General features: G+C 43.4%; 1 long non-coding RNA gene across 1 annotated transcript in view; it reads right to left on the reverse strand.

The window, feature by feature from the left end:
- Positions 1-239: 239 nt before the first annotated feature.
- The window catches only part of LOC141264200 (uncharacterized), a 260,087-nt gene continuing 244,841 nt past the window's right edge, over positions 240-15,485 (reverse strand). The window contains exon 3 of the long non-coding RNA XR_012319823.1: positions 240-1,159. This is a non-coding gene — a long non-coding RNA (uncharacterized lncRNA). The remainder of the gene's footprint in view (positions 1,160-15,485) is intronic.

Here is a 15,485-nt window from a genome sequence, read left to right on the forward strand (position 1 = left end):
TTTGATGCCTTCAGTGTGAATGTACAATTTTCATAGTCAAGAAAATACAGAAAAATCTTTAAATGAGAAGGTGTGTCCAAACTTTTGGTCTGTAGTGTAGGTGCCACCTTGGGACACACACTTCTCCTATCTCTTTAAGCAACTGTAAACGCCTCACTTGTAGAAGTTGACAGGTTGCTCCAAAAGCCACGTTGTGACTTCGGAAATCAGAGTCTCATCATCTGGAAAATGCTTGCCCTTCAAAAATAACTTCATTTTTGGAAAGAGGTGGAAGTCCGATGGTGCGAGGTCGGGTGAATAAGGGGGAGGCGGTAGAATTTCAAAGTCACAGGAGCATGCTTTCTTTTGGGCAACATGTGATTTGTGAACTGGTGCATAGTCTTGCAGAAGGTGGACATCTTTGGTGAGCATGCCACGTCTCTTGGTTTTGATGGTCTCCTGCAATTTCTGCAGCAGTGAAGCATAGTATGCCCCAGTGATCATGGTACCCTTTGCTAGGAAATCCATCAATACTACTCCGTGCTGTCCCAAAATACTGTGAGCATGACCTTGCCTGCCGAGGGTTGGGCACGTGCCTTCTTTGAGTGCGGTGAGTCATTATGCTTCCATTGCATCGACTAGACTTTAGTCTCAGGATCATAATGATGGACCCAGCTTTCATCCTGTGTGATCAGTCTGTTGAAAAAGTCCTCCAGGTTTCCATGGCACATCGTCAATAGAGCCTGAGAGCATTCGACTCGTTCCTGCTTCTGGAAAGGTGTGAGCAGCCGGGGAACCCAGCGAACAGATACCTTATGCATGTGAAGATGGTCTTGGATGATTTTTTCCATGGACCCCACACTAATCTTGACATTTTGGGCTAGGTGGCAAATGGTTACGCGGCGATTTTCTAAAATGGCGACCTCCACTTGCTGGATGGTATGTTCATCAATAGCAGAGTGGGGTCACCCTGGAATTGGAGCTGATTGCACCGAAGTCCGACCACATTTCAATTGACGATGCCAGTTCTTGACTACATCATATGATGGGGAATCATCACCATAAACCTCTTTCATCTCATCGGACGTCTCCTTTGGTGTGCGGCCTTTCAAGTACAGGAACTTGATGACTGCTCTGTATTCCACTGGGTCCATTATCAAACCTCACACCACTTCAGCACCTGTAAAATCAAGACCATTATTAGTTATGAGTTGCAAATTGGCACGTAACCTATAGAGACTTATATCATTACACATGTGAAGTTTCAGCATCCTGCGATAAATAGAAGTGGGTCAGGGGAAATCCTTAATGAACGCCCCTCATATATCAGCACAGCCTCTATCCTGCACTCATTTTCTCTTCATGGGCAGCTTTTCAATAACCTGCTTTCTCTACCCTCTCTGAGACTGTAGCTGCTTTTCCCCCTCTCTACTCTATGGAAATCTGTGTGCAATCCTCTTCCCCTGACTGCTGCTAACTCATACACTGAGAGAAGGGAGAAGGAGAGCAGAGAGTCATCAGAAGCAGGTGCTCTGACAGATTTGCTACATTTCTGCAGATCACTCATCTAGTTAAAGGACTTGCAGACACTCTGTAATAGTAAAATGGTAGAAAATGTTAGGACTATTCAGAAAGCTGCTCAACTTTGCATTTAGGAAGCAAATTAACAGACTTTAAATCCAGTTTATTAAGTCAAATCAAATACATCATGGCTATGATGGTTGCCTGTATGGTGAGTGGAGAAAAGCTAAAAACAAAGCATCAGTGTGCTGCCAACACATCCTCCTGTTATTCCTATACGTAGAGTCATATATCCTATACATAAAGTTTATACATTATGAGCATTAGATAAAAATTGGTCAAAACTGCCAATTTTTCTATTCACTTGTTGCGTGTTTTGCCACAAGGACAGTAGTAATTGAAATGGTTTTGCAAAAAAAAATCAACAGAGCGGCATGACTGATAATAATATGTTGAAACAGATTAGAACTTTTTCATACAAACTGATTATCAGGTGTATCAACATGTAGAAACGTCTGCAGATCAAAGAACAAATGAGCAAATGTTTGTTAAAAGGCTCTGTGGCAGGACGACTTGCTCGGCTCTCCCAGAGGCAGACTCAGGACACACGTTCTCAGGTTACCTTTCTGCTGGATTATTATCTGGCATAAACTCATGCAGGGTTCCGCAGGAAAAATAAACAAGACCCCACTGGGTTAAACGGGAAAATAAAGCAAAGTATAGCTCAGTCCATAGGTGAGCGGGTTCCACCTGCTCTCAGTAGCATAAACTGCACAGGTACAGTCCAGGTAACAAGCTCTGCAGCTTCCACAATACTGTCTGGAGACTTCCCTCTCCAGACCACACTCCACAGGGGAAAAAAAAGGACTGAGCTTTTACACATTGCTCAGCCACACCCTGAGGGGAGGTAGGGGGAATGGCATCCCGCTCTCTTTGCCATTCCCATAAAACCGCACACCCTTTAACAGAGTAAACCTACCAGCATATAACACGCTGGCAGAAACATAAAGTAGGTCTTAGTTCACACAGGAGAGCATCCTGAGTGACACATACCTCCCCTCACATATAAAACCAGTGACACTATCACAGCTCTTACATTTGGAAGAATTGCAAAAGTAGGTGATTATATGCAAAAATATTTCAAAGTACCCCATACCCATAAGATGGCTGTGTGGTTCCAATGAAATTGTCAGGTTACATCCAACTTTATTTTTATGTATGTATGAGGGCTTAAAAGGGTTATTCACAAAATAGCAAGTTATCCCTCATCCTTAAAATATGGGATAACTTGCTGATTGTTGGGGGTCCTACGACTGGGAGAACGGAGCTCCGGAACCGAGTTCTGTAGAGGCTCGTTTTGAATGGAATTAAAGTGTCCATGCTTGGCCTCCAGCCCATCCATTTTCCTTGGGACCATCTAAGAAAACATAGTACTGAGTTCGGCTATTTCAGCATAGAAAGTGTATGGAGCATTAGCACCTCCGCTCTAAAGAGCCACATTCTCATGATCGCTGGGGGTCCTAACGCTCCGTGCCCCACAGATCAGCAATTAATTTGTTATAGCAGTGCTGGCGCCCCTGCACGTGTCTCCTTCCTCTTCTCAGCAGGGAGGCCGGCGTGTTTACTCACCTTCACGCGGCGCTCCGGTCCCCACTGGCTCTGCCTTCTCCCAGGGCCTGCGCACGACACGCAGATCTCCTGGGAGAATGATTAGGGCGCGTGCACTCCCTTCTTAAAGGGGCCACGCAAGCTTCTGTAAAAGTCCCCAGCCATTGGCTGGGAGATATTAGGTATTTAAGGTATGACCCTCAATCGGGAGGTGCCTTAGCAACAAGAGTATCAGAGTTTAGTCCTGCTACCTAGTTGTAAGGTCCTCATACCTGTGCCCCCTGAATCTGACCCTATCTGTCCTGTCTACACTTGTTCCAATCTGTCCTGCTTTAACCCGTTCCTGAGTCCGCCCTGTCTCTACCTAGCCCTGAGGCTGACCCGCCTTGTCCGTGCCTATTCCACTGCCAGCACCTCTCCAGTCTGAACCAGCACCAGTGAACCTGCACCCGAGACCGTCCTGTGTTCCTGTACCTATCCTGCTTGTGCCTGATCTAGCATCAGTCTACCGGCTGCATCCCTCCTGTCAACTAGTTCTTGGCCGGTCCTGTTTCCGTGCCCCTTAGCTGCCGCAGCTCCAGGGTCTGTCCTGGAGCAGTACCTGGTGCCCACCTGGGATCAAGTCTAATCACACCATCAGGGGCTCTAATGAAGGACCAGGTGGTCGCTTAGTTATGCCCCTTCAGGCTTTCCCCGGACCATGGCACAGTGGTTCCACAACCACATGCGTAACAATACTTTGCTGTTTTGGGAATAACTCTTTAAGAAAAGGGCGAGTCGGAATGATTATTGGCCGGGGTACGCTTGTCTTTAGGAAACATCACAGGTGATATTTTCTATCACTCGTGTTTTGAATACGGACTGCTTTATTTCAAGAGAGAGGAGAAACTTGGGACATGAAATGCATTTTTTCACTTGCCAGTTGGATATAGTTTTTGGAGTGGCTCATCCCATGAAATACATGTGTGAATCCTCACAACGTACTGGCTAGGAAACTGGTTATAAAAACATAATGAAACAAACCTTTTCACCGGGAATTGGATCGGTTTAGTAGAAATGTGTAATATTTGTCATTCTTTCTATATGGTTCTAAATAATATAAATCAGACTAATTGCTTGGAAATTCCCAGCTGGAATTGTAATTGCTGAATAGGAGACGTCTTGGTGATACTTATGTCTTAATTTATGTATCTCAGTCCTCAACAATCACAACATTGGGACGTTCGTCTTAATTACACCTGCAAACACGGCTCATCGGAGCATCAAAACAGATGCTGTAATACATCGAATTGGCCCAAATCAACATTTGTAGAGCCAGGGTGTTCATCCTTTCTGTTATACTTCAGGAGAAGGTGGCAGCTAGAAATGCTTATGGCAAGAGATTCATAAATACAACTTTAGTCGTTTGGGATTATCACTAGGTGCACGGGCAAACTTTTCAAAAAGTGTAACAATCCTTTTAAACAAAACCTGTAGAAAAGCATCCGTTTTGCTGCCTTCATCCCCCACCAGTAGTTGAATCTACTTTTGGTGCAGATACCAGTCTAACATATTCAGAAGCTGTCCCAATTCTCATCATTTGTAACTTGCCATCCACTGTTTTTGAGTGAGCATGTTCTCGTCATTAGATCTCTGCCAGCACTATAAGTACAGGAACATCCATTCATTCACGGATTACATGTTATAGCAGACAGAAGGGAAACACCTTTGAGGTAAGACAACATAAGTTTTAAATAACCTAATTTGCAGATTTATCCACCCACTGGGCCAAAAATCCCAGAAAGAGCAGGTGTTATACTGAATAGCCTCTCACAAAGCTATATATCAATACCAGCTATTGAACCCGTTCTACGCCCGGGTGGCGAGCATTTTTATTGGTATATGGTCTCCCATGCTGGTATGTGCTGCCCCTCATCCCCACTCCCGGTATGCGTGGCTTCCCTCATCCCCACTCCCGGTATGCATGGCTCCCCTCATCCCCACTCCCGGTATGCATGGCTCCCCTCATCCCCACTCCCGGTATGCGTGGCTCCCCTCATCCCCACTCCCGGTATGCGTATCTCCCCTCATCCCCACTCCCGGTATGCGTGGCTCCCCTCATCCCCACTCCCGGTATGCGTGGCTCCCCTCATCCCCACTCCCGGTATGCGTGGCTCCCCTCATCCCCACTCCCGGTATGCGTGGCTCCCCTCATCCCTACTCCCGGTATGCGTGGCTCCCCTCATCCCCACTCCCGGTATGCGTGGCACCCCTCATCCCCACTCCCGGTATGCGTGGCTCCCCTCATCCCCACTCCCGGTATGCGTGGCTCCCCTCATCCCCACTCCCGGTATGCGTGACTCCCCTCATCCCCACTCCCGGTATGCGTGGCTCCCCTCATCCCCACTCCTGGTATGCGTGGCTCCCCTCATCCCCACTCCCGGTATGCGTGGCTCCCCTCATCCCCACTCCCGGTATGCGTGGCTCCCCTCATCCCCACTCCCGGTATGCGTGGCTCCCCTCATCCCTACTCCCGGTATGCGTGGCTCCCCTCATCCTCACTCCCGATATGCGTGGCTCCCCTCATCCCCACTCCTGGTATGCGTGGATCCCCTCATCCCCACTCCCGGTATGCGTGGCACCCCTCATCCCCACTCCCGGTATGCGTGGCACCCCTCATCCCCACTCCCGGTATGCGTGGCACCCCTCATCCCCACTCCCGGTATGCGTGGCACCCCTCATCCTCACTCCCGGTATGCGTGGCTCCCCTCATCACCCCAATCCTGGTATGTGTGGCTCCCCTCATCCCCCCACCCTTGGTATGCGTGGTACCCCTCATCCCCCCAACCCTGGTATGCGTGGTACCCCTCATCCCCCCAACCCTGGTATGTGTGGTACCCCTCATCCCCCCAACCCTGGTATGTGTGGTACCCCTCATCCCCCCAACCCTGGTATGTGTGGTACCCCTCATCCCCCCAACCCTGGTTTGTGTGGTACCCCTCATCCCACCAACCCTGTTATGTGTGGTACCCCTCATCCCCCCAATTCTGGTATGTGTGGTACCCCTCATCCCCCCAACCCTGGTATGTGTGGTACCCCTCATCTCCCCAATCCTGGTATGTGTGGTACCCCTCACCTAACAATCCTGGTATATACATGGTCCCCTCACCACTTTCACACTGTACACACATACAAAAAAAAATAAACACTTATACTCACCTTTCTTCTCTGTGCTCCAGCGCTGCAGCGTCCTGTTCTGCTGGAGGCCGGGGGAGGAGTATGGCGTCGGAGCACCGCGCTGTCCGGCGCCATTTTGCTGAAGACACACTGTAAATGTGTCTTCAGTAAAATGGCGCCGGATAGCGCTATGCGCACGCCGATCTGACGCCTCACTCCTGCTCCTGTCTCCGGCGAAGAGAGGCGCCGCGGCAACGCTCCTCCCGGTCAGGTAAGTATGCAAGTATGGCGCCGGAGATCGCGGTGTGCGTTCAGTGTCTACGCATACTGCGATCTCCGGCGCCATACACCTCCTCTTACCTGTAACGGCTGGATGCCTGCTTCTGTCTGGAGCCAGACTGCGCGTCACGCATGCGCAGTCTATCGAGGCTTCAGACAGAGACACGCATCCCCGGTTATATTATAGATACTCAGTTCCCCGTACTCTATAACTTGATGCCCAACCAATTCCCTTTAAGTCCATACCTCCTTGTGGCGTTCCTTGATGAAGAATGCACCTCACCTTAGTCAGGTCCAGGTCAATTGTAGCCTCCACTTTGAAGATACCTTGGCCTAGCCCATTATAATGTGCATCAATCGGATGCATATGGGCATTATATTCAGATCCACTTTAAGGGTATGTTCATATGGAGATTTATGAAACTGGAAAAATCTAATGTAATTTTCAAGAGTAATCCATGTAAAGAATTGCTGATTTTTTAGTTTTTTTTAAAGATAGACACACTGGATATAAAAAGTTTACACACTCCTGTTAAAATGCCAATTTCTGTTGTCTGGTAAAGAAAATCATACTGAGAAGAATCACTTCAGAACTTTTTCCACCTTTAATGTCACCATTAATTTGTACAAATCAATTGAGAAACAAAATGAAATCATTTTGAAGGGGAAAACTAGAAATAGCAAAAACAAAATATTGTGGTTATATAAGTGTGAACACCCTCTTATAAAGGTTAAGTAGTAGAAAGTCATGTTCAGGAGTAGTTAAGTACCCAGCTCCATCATTTACAGTAATTCTGATTAAGCCAATATAAAGTTTTGCTATTCTAGTAGGATGATTTTTTCTGTCATTTTCTTAGTTGCAGCTTACAGCAAAAGCCATGGTTCATAAACAGCTTACAACATAGCAAAGGGATCTCATTGTTGAAAGTTATCAGTCAGGTGAAGGTTACAAAAAAAATTCAAGGATATAAAATGGAATACTGTACAGACGATCATCAAGAAGTAGCTTAAGTTTAGCACAATATAGATATTTCTTAGAACTGGACGTACTTCAAAAATTGATGAAAAGACAAGAAGAAAATTGGTCCGGGAGGCTGCCAAAAGGTCTCCAATAACATTAAATGAGTTGCAGAAATATCTAGCAAGTACTGGTTGTGTACTGCATGTGACAACAATCTCCCATATTCTTCATATGTCTGATCTATGGGGGAGAGTGGCAAGATGGAAGCCTTTTCTTGCCAAAACTTTCATCATGTCTGCCAAAAGCATGTGGGAAAACGTGTTAGGTTAAGTTCCCAAGACAATATTTTGATCAGTTTTTGACGCTGCGTATTTTTTCTGTAAAAATGCAGCGTCTTAGAGTTCTGGCAAAGTGGATGGGATTCATAGAAATCTTATGCCCACTGTGAATTTTTTTTTTACATTGCGTAAACTAACCTGTGGCATTTTTGAAATCCGCAACATGTTAATTTCTCTTGCGAGAATGCTGAATTTTAAGTGCAGATTTTCCCCATAGAATTACATTAGATGCGGAAAATACGCAGATAAAAAATGCATTTTGGAGGTATAAAAAAAAACTTACAGCAGCTTTATTTAAAACATGACATACGAAAAAGAGACAAAGGAATGCAGTGTCAAAAATGCAAGAAAATCGCATGTAAAAAAACACAAGAGAAAAAAACACAAGTAACCTAATTTACTTAATAGATGCAAAAATGCTGCAGACAATCTTATCTCCTGATGAGACCAAGGTTGAAATCATGGTGGAGGCACCATTATCCTTTGGGGCTGTTTTTCATCAGCTGGAGCTGGGGCTTTAGTCAAGGTGTAGGGAATTATGAACATTTCGAAATATTAGTCAATTTTGCAACAAAAACTTCAGGCGTCTGCTAAAAAGCTGAAGATGAAGAAGAATTTCACCTTCTAGTACGACAAGGACTCTCAGCATCCCTCCAAGTCAATAAAAGAATGGCTTCACCAGAGGAGGATAAAAATTTTGGAATGGCCCAGCCAGGACCCAGACCTAGTTGAAAATGTGTGGATTACCTGAAGAGGGCGCTGTACACAGGAGATGTCCCCACAATCTGACAGATTTAGAGCTCTACTGTAAGGAATAATGGGCACACGTTTATAATTCTAGATGAGCCGTGCTGATATACTCCTACCCAAAAAAACTGATTGCTGTCATTAATTCTAAGGGTACTTCAACAAAGTATGAATTTAAGGGTGTGCCTATTTATGCAATTGTATTATTTTAGTTCTTTATTTTTTTTCTTTATTTTTATTTTTCCATCCGAAAAAATTTCAATTTAGTTTTCAATTGAACTGTACAGATTATTGTTGACAATAAAAGTGTGGAATATGTTCTGAAATGATTCTTCTTGGTACGATTTTTTTTACATTACAAAAACCTGGCATTTTACAAGTTTGTGTAGAGTTTTTACATCTACTATAGATAGATAGATATGGGGTAGATAGATAGATATATGATAGATAGGTTGATAGATAGATAGATAGATAGATAGATAGATAGATAGATAGATATGGGGTATATAGATAGATATATGATAGATAGATAGATGGATAGATAGATAGATAGATAGATAGATAGATAGATAGATGGATAGATAGATAGATAGATAGATAGATAGATAGATATGGGGTAGATAGATAGATATATAGATAGATAGATAGATAGATAGATAGATATGGGGTATATAGATAGATATATGATAGATAGATAGATAGATAGATAGATAGATAGATAGATAGATAGATAGATAGATAGATAGATATGGATATAGATAGATAGATAGATAGATAGATAGATATGGGGTAGATAGATAGATAGATAGATAGATATGGGGTAGATAGATAGATATATGGATAGATAGATAGATAGATAGATAGATAGATAGATAGATAGATAGTGATGAGGGCTTTCTGCTTTGCTGCAGGATGCCGTACACTAAATGTCTCCATTTCCTTCCAGCCTGGCTCGGGATATGATGTAAATATGGAGCACGCTGATTGAATGGCACTTTAGAGGGTACTGTGATGATTGGAAAACAAACTGGGGCACTCTGCCAGGACAGCTATTGTCTCTGACTGCCTTCTAAAGTGGTTTCCAAAATGATGTGTGGCTCCAGTTATAGTGAGCAGTAATTACCTCAGTAGAGAAGGCTCACCTGAGAGACGCCGCTCTCCGCCGTTCTGTAATGTGGGATTCATATTCTGTTTGGAAATGTTCAATAAAAATATCTCTGTGCTCTCCTATGAAGCTGTCGTACTATTGGGCTTGTAGAAAGTCCAGAGACATCATACATGGGCCCAGAGGCGTAACAAAAGCAGTCATTAAGGTCGCGACCAGGCTCGTAGGGGTGATGGGCCTGCCAACTTCAGCGCAAACTTTAACTGGATGTGCTTTCCTGGACGCACATTCAGCTGAAGTGTATTGCGGCGCAGAGACCAACCGAGTCCATGTGCTGCAACACACGCTGCCGGCCAATCAGAGGCCAGCATCTGATGTGAGCGTGCACATGACTGTGGACGCATGGCAGTGACGTCAAGTGCTCCCATCGCTTGCAGACTGAAGTCAGCTGCCAACTTCAGAAGAGGACGCTGCATGGCGAAGGAGCGGATGGAGGTGAGTAGAATCATTTATTTTTTTTCTATGCATTAAAAAATAGCAGCAACATGGAGAACATATATACCTGGATGGGGAACATACATACCAGCATGGGGGGTATATATACCAGGATGGGGAACATAAATACCAGGATGGGGGGTATATATACCAGGATGGGGAACAAACATACCAGGATGGGGGTATATATACCAGGATAGGGAACACAAATACCAGGATGGGTGGTATATATACCAGGATGGGGAACATAAATACCAGGATGGGGGGTATATATACCAGGATGGGGAACAAACATACCAGGATGGGGGTATATATACCAGGATAGGGAACACAAATACCAGGATGGGTGGTATATATACCAGGATGGGGAACATAAATACCAGGATGGGAGGTATATATACCAGGATGGGGAACATAAATACCAGGATGGGGGGTATATATATCAGGATGGGGAACATAAATACCAGGATGGGGGGTATATATACCTGGATGGGGATCATACATACCAGGATGGGGGGTATATATACCAGGATGGGGAACATAAATAACAGGATGGGGGATATGTATATACCAGGATGGGGAACATACATACCAGGATGGGGGTATATATACCTGAATGGGGAACATAAATACCAGGATGGGGGGTATATATACCAGGATGGGGAACACAAATACCAGGATGGGTGATGTATATACCAGGATGGGGAACATAAATACCAGGATGGGGGGTATATATACCAGGATGGGGAACATAAATACCAGGATGGGGGTATATATAGCAGGATGGGGAACATACATACCAGGATGGGGGGTATATATACCAGGATGGGGAACATAAATACCAGGATAGGTGGTATATATACCAGGATGGGGAACATAAATACCCGGATGGGGGGTATATATACCTGGATGGGGAACATACATACCAGGATGGGGGGTATATATACCAGGATGGGGAACATACATACCAGGATGGGGGTATATATACCAGGATGGGGAACATAAATACCAGGATGGGGGTATATATACCTGGATGGGGAACGCAAATACCAGGATGGGTGGTATATATACCATGATGGGCAACATAAATACCAGGATGGGGGGTATATATACCAGGATGGGGAACATAAATACCAGGATGGGGGTATATATAGCAGGATCGGGAACATACATACCAGGATGGGGGTATATATACCAGGATGGGGAACACAAATACCAGGATGGGTGGTATATATACCAGGATGGGGAACATAAACACCAGGTATAGGGTTATATATACTAGGATGGGGAACATAAATACCAGGATGGGGGGGTATATATACCAGGATGGGGAACATACATTCCAGGATAGGTGGTATATATACCAGGATGGGGAACATAAATACTAGGATGGGGGTATATATACAGGATGGAGAACATATATACCAGTACGGGAAACATACATTCCAAGATAACATACAGTTGAAACCAGATATTTACACACACTATAAAAAGACACATATGCATGTTTTTCTCAATATCTGATATGAAATCAGAATAAACCTTTCCCGTTTTAGGTCAATTAGGATTACCATAATTTTTAATATGTGCTAAATGCCAGTATAATGAGCGAGAGAGAATGTTTTAAGGTAATTTTATTACTTACTGCAAAGTCAAAAGTTTACATACATGTCATTAGTATTTGGTACCATAGCCCTTAAACTGAATTACTTGGGTCAAACGTTTGGGATATCCTTCCACAAGCTTCTCACAATAGTTGGTCGGAATTTGGGCCCATTCCTCCTGACAAAACTGGTGTAACTGATCCAGGTTTGTAGGTCTCCTTGCTCGCACCTGCTTTTTCAGCTTTGCCCATAAATTTTCAATAATATTGAGATCAGGGCTTTGTGATGGCCACTCCAAAACATTGACTTTGTTATCCTTAAGGTACTTTATTACCATTTTGGCAGTATGCTTCAGGTCATTGTCCATTTGGAAGACCCATTTCCGCACAAGCTTTAACTTTCTGGCTGATGTCTTGAGATGTTGCCATATAATCTTCTTTTCTCATGATGCCATCTATTTTGTGAAGTTCACGAGTCCCACCTGCAGCAAAACAACCCTACAACATGATGCTGCCACCCCCGTGATTCACAGTCTGGATGTTCTTAGGCTTCCAAGCTTCTCTCTTTTTCCTCCAAACATAACGATGGTCATTATGCCTAAAAAGTTCAATTTTAGTTTCATCAGACCACAGGACATGTCTCTAAAAATGAAGGTCTTTGTTCCTGTGTGCATTTGCAAACATTAATCTGGCTTTTTATGTTTCTTTTGGAGTAATGGCTTCTTCCTGGCAGAGTGGCATTTCAGCCTATGTTGATACAGTACTTGTTTCACTGTGGTTATTGACACAATCTTACCAGCTTCCACCATCATCTTCAAAAGGTCTTTTGCTTTTATCCTTGGGTTGATATGCACATATTGGACCAAAGTACGTTCATCCTTGGGACATAGAACCCGTCTCCTTCCTGAGCGGTATGATAGCTGGACATTCCCATCTTGTTTGTACTTGCGTATAATTGTTTGTACAGATGAACGAGGCACCTTCAGGTATCTTGAAATTGTACCCAAGGATGAGCCAGACTTGTGCAAGTGCACAATTCTCTTCCTGATATTTTGGCTTATTTCTTTAGACTTTCCCATGATGATACACAAAGAAGCAGTGTGTTTCAGGTGTGCATTAAAATACATCCACAGGTGTGTCTCTTATTAACTCAGATGTTGCCAAAAAAACTATCAGAAGCTTCCAAACACATGACATCATCATATGGGCAGTCCAGAATTGTTTAAAGGCATAGTAATCTTAGTGTATGTAAACTTTTGACTTTGCAGTAAGTAATAAAAATGGCTTAAAACATTCTCTCTCTCTCTCATTAATCTGGCATTTGGCAAATATTAAAAATTATGGTAATCCTAACTGACCTAAAACGGGAAAGGTTTAATCTGATTTCATGTCAGATATTGAGAAAAACATGCACATGTGTCTTTTATCAAAACGATCCGAATTCCAGCCAGTATAAACCTAAACCATACAGGTGGGAACAATAGGGGGGAATTTATTAATGGTTTTAGGTTTACACCAGTTTTCTGTCATTGACAAGCTGTGATTTGTTCCTGTTTTCCAGCATTCTTGCCGTATTTTTGAAACGTGGATGGGGCTTCGCAACAGGAGAACCTCGACAGCCTCACAAATTTACTATAAGTTACCCCCAAAATGTGCATAAATTATAGCACAAGTATAAGACAGTCAGGAGGCTGGCGGCACAGCCTGATAAACAGATTAGACACTTTTTTTGTTTTATTGTCTACCAGTTGCCTTATTTGCTTGGCATCACTTATTTGGGCTACAAAATGATGCATGATGCACCCAGTCTGCTTGATTACTGACAGCAGCCTTTACAAGGCTACAATGCCACTGCATGCTCGTTCCAGCACCTATAGTTCCAACACAACACAATTTTGGGTTTCCCATTATTTGTCATGGCAGCTGGGGTCCCACTGAAGGCCTCCTTTGCCGCCATGTTAATATTTCCAAGAGACCCAGCCTGAGGTCCACACAATGCAAAGAGGGGTGCCAATGGGTTGCCATGGCAGCCTAGGATCTACTGAAGTCCTCTGATAATGACATGTTTGCACTCTCATAAAGCCCAGTATAAGTCTAGGCTTTACATAAGATAAATCATTTCACCATAAATTGACATACTGGGGTATTTGAGAATACATTACAATTGATGAAACAATCACAGGTTCAAATCCTTTAGGAAGACTAAAAATGATTTTAAAAAATGATAAAAAAAGTAAAAAAAATATATTATTTAAAAAAATAGAGAGATGTTTAAATCACCCCCTTTTCTCAATTAAAAAGTAATGAAAATTAAAAAAAAAAACAATTGCCACTTTTACAATAGGCCAATCTATGTAAGTATAAAATTATACTAGCTATTGAACCCGTTCTACACCCGGGTGGCGAGCATTTTTCTTGGTGTATGGTCTCCCATCCTTGTATTTGTAACATAGTAACATAGTTTTTAAGGTTGAAGAAAGACTAAGTCCATCTAGTTCAACCCATAGCCTAACATGTTGATCCAGAGGAAGGCAAAAAAAAAACATGTGGCAAACACTAAGCTCCACATTGGGAAAAAAATTCCTTCCCGACTCCATACGACAATCAGACTAGTTCCCTGGATCAACGCCCTATCAAGGAATCTAGTGTATATAACCTGTAATATTATACTTTTCAAGAAAGGCATCCATGCCCTTCTTAAATTTTAGTAGCGAATCACTCATTACAACATCATGCGGCAGAGAGCTCCATAGTCTCACTGCTCTTACAGTAAAGAATCCCCATCTGTGATTATGATTAAACCTTCTTTCCTCCAGACGTAGAAGATGCCCCCGTGTCCGCGTCTCAGAGTAAAAAGATCAGTAGAAAGGTCTTTGTACTGTCCCCTCATATACTTGTACATAGTAATAAGTGTAATAACCTGTCTTGGTATTACTGACCCCCCAGTCCTCTAATAACCTTGGTCGCTCTTCTCTGCACCCTCTCTAGTTCAGCTATGTCTTTCTTATACATCGGAGACCAGAACTGTACACAGTATTCTAAGTGTAGTCGCACTAGTGACTTGTATAGAGGTTAAATTATGTTCTCCTCATGAGCATCTATGCCTCTTTTAATGCATCCCATTATTTTATTTGCCTTTGCAGCAGCAGCCTGACACTGGCCACTAAATGTGAGCTTGTCGTCCACCAGTACACCCAGGTCTTTTTCAGTTACAGTTTTGCCCAGTGTTTTACAATTAAGCATATAATTATGCATTGTATTTCCTCTGCCCAAGTGCATTACCTTACATTTATCCCCATTAAAGCTCATTTGCCATTTATCAGCCCAAGCTTCTAGTTTACATAGATCCTCCTGTAATATAAAATTGTCCTCGTCTGTATTGATTACCCTGCAGAGTTTAGTGTCATCTGCAAATAATGAAATATTACTCTGTATGCCCCCTACAAGGTCATTAATAAATATGTTAAAAAGAAGGGGGCCCAATACTGACCCCTGTGGTTCCCCACTGTTAACTGAGACCCAGTCTGAGTGTTTTCCATTAATAACCACTCTTTGTTTCCTATCACTGAGCCAATTCTTAACCCACATACATATATTTTCCCCTATCCCTATTGTTCTCATTTTATGTATCAACCTTTTGTGTGGAACCGTATCAAAAGCTTTTGAAAAGTCCATATACACAACATCCACTGT

The sequence above is a fragment of the Phyllobates terribilis genome, unplaced genomic scaffold, assembly GCF_046119375.1.
Source record: "Phyllobates terribilis strain yellow unplaced genomic scaffold, ASM4611937v1 Scaffold_4__5_contigs__length_816908805, whole genome shotgun sequence".
Classification (NCBI taxonomy): domain Eukaryota; kingdom Metazoa; phylum Chordata; class Amphibia; order Anura; family Dendrobatidae; genus Phyllobates; species Phyllobates terribilis.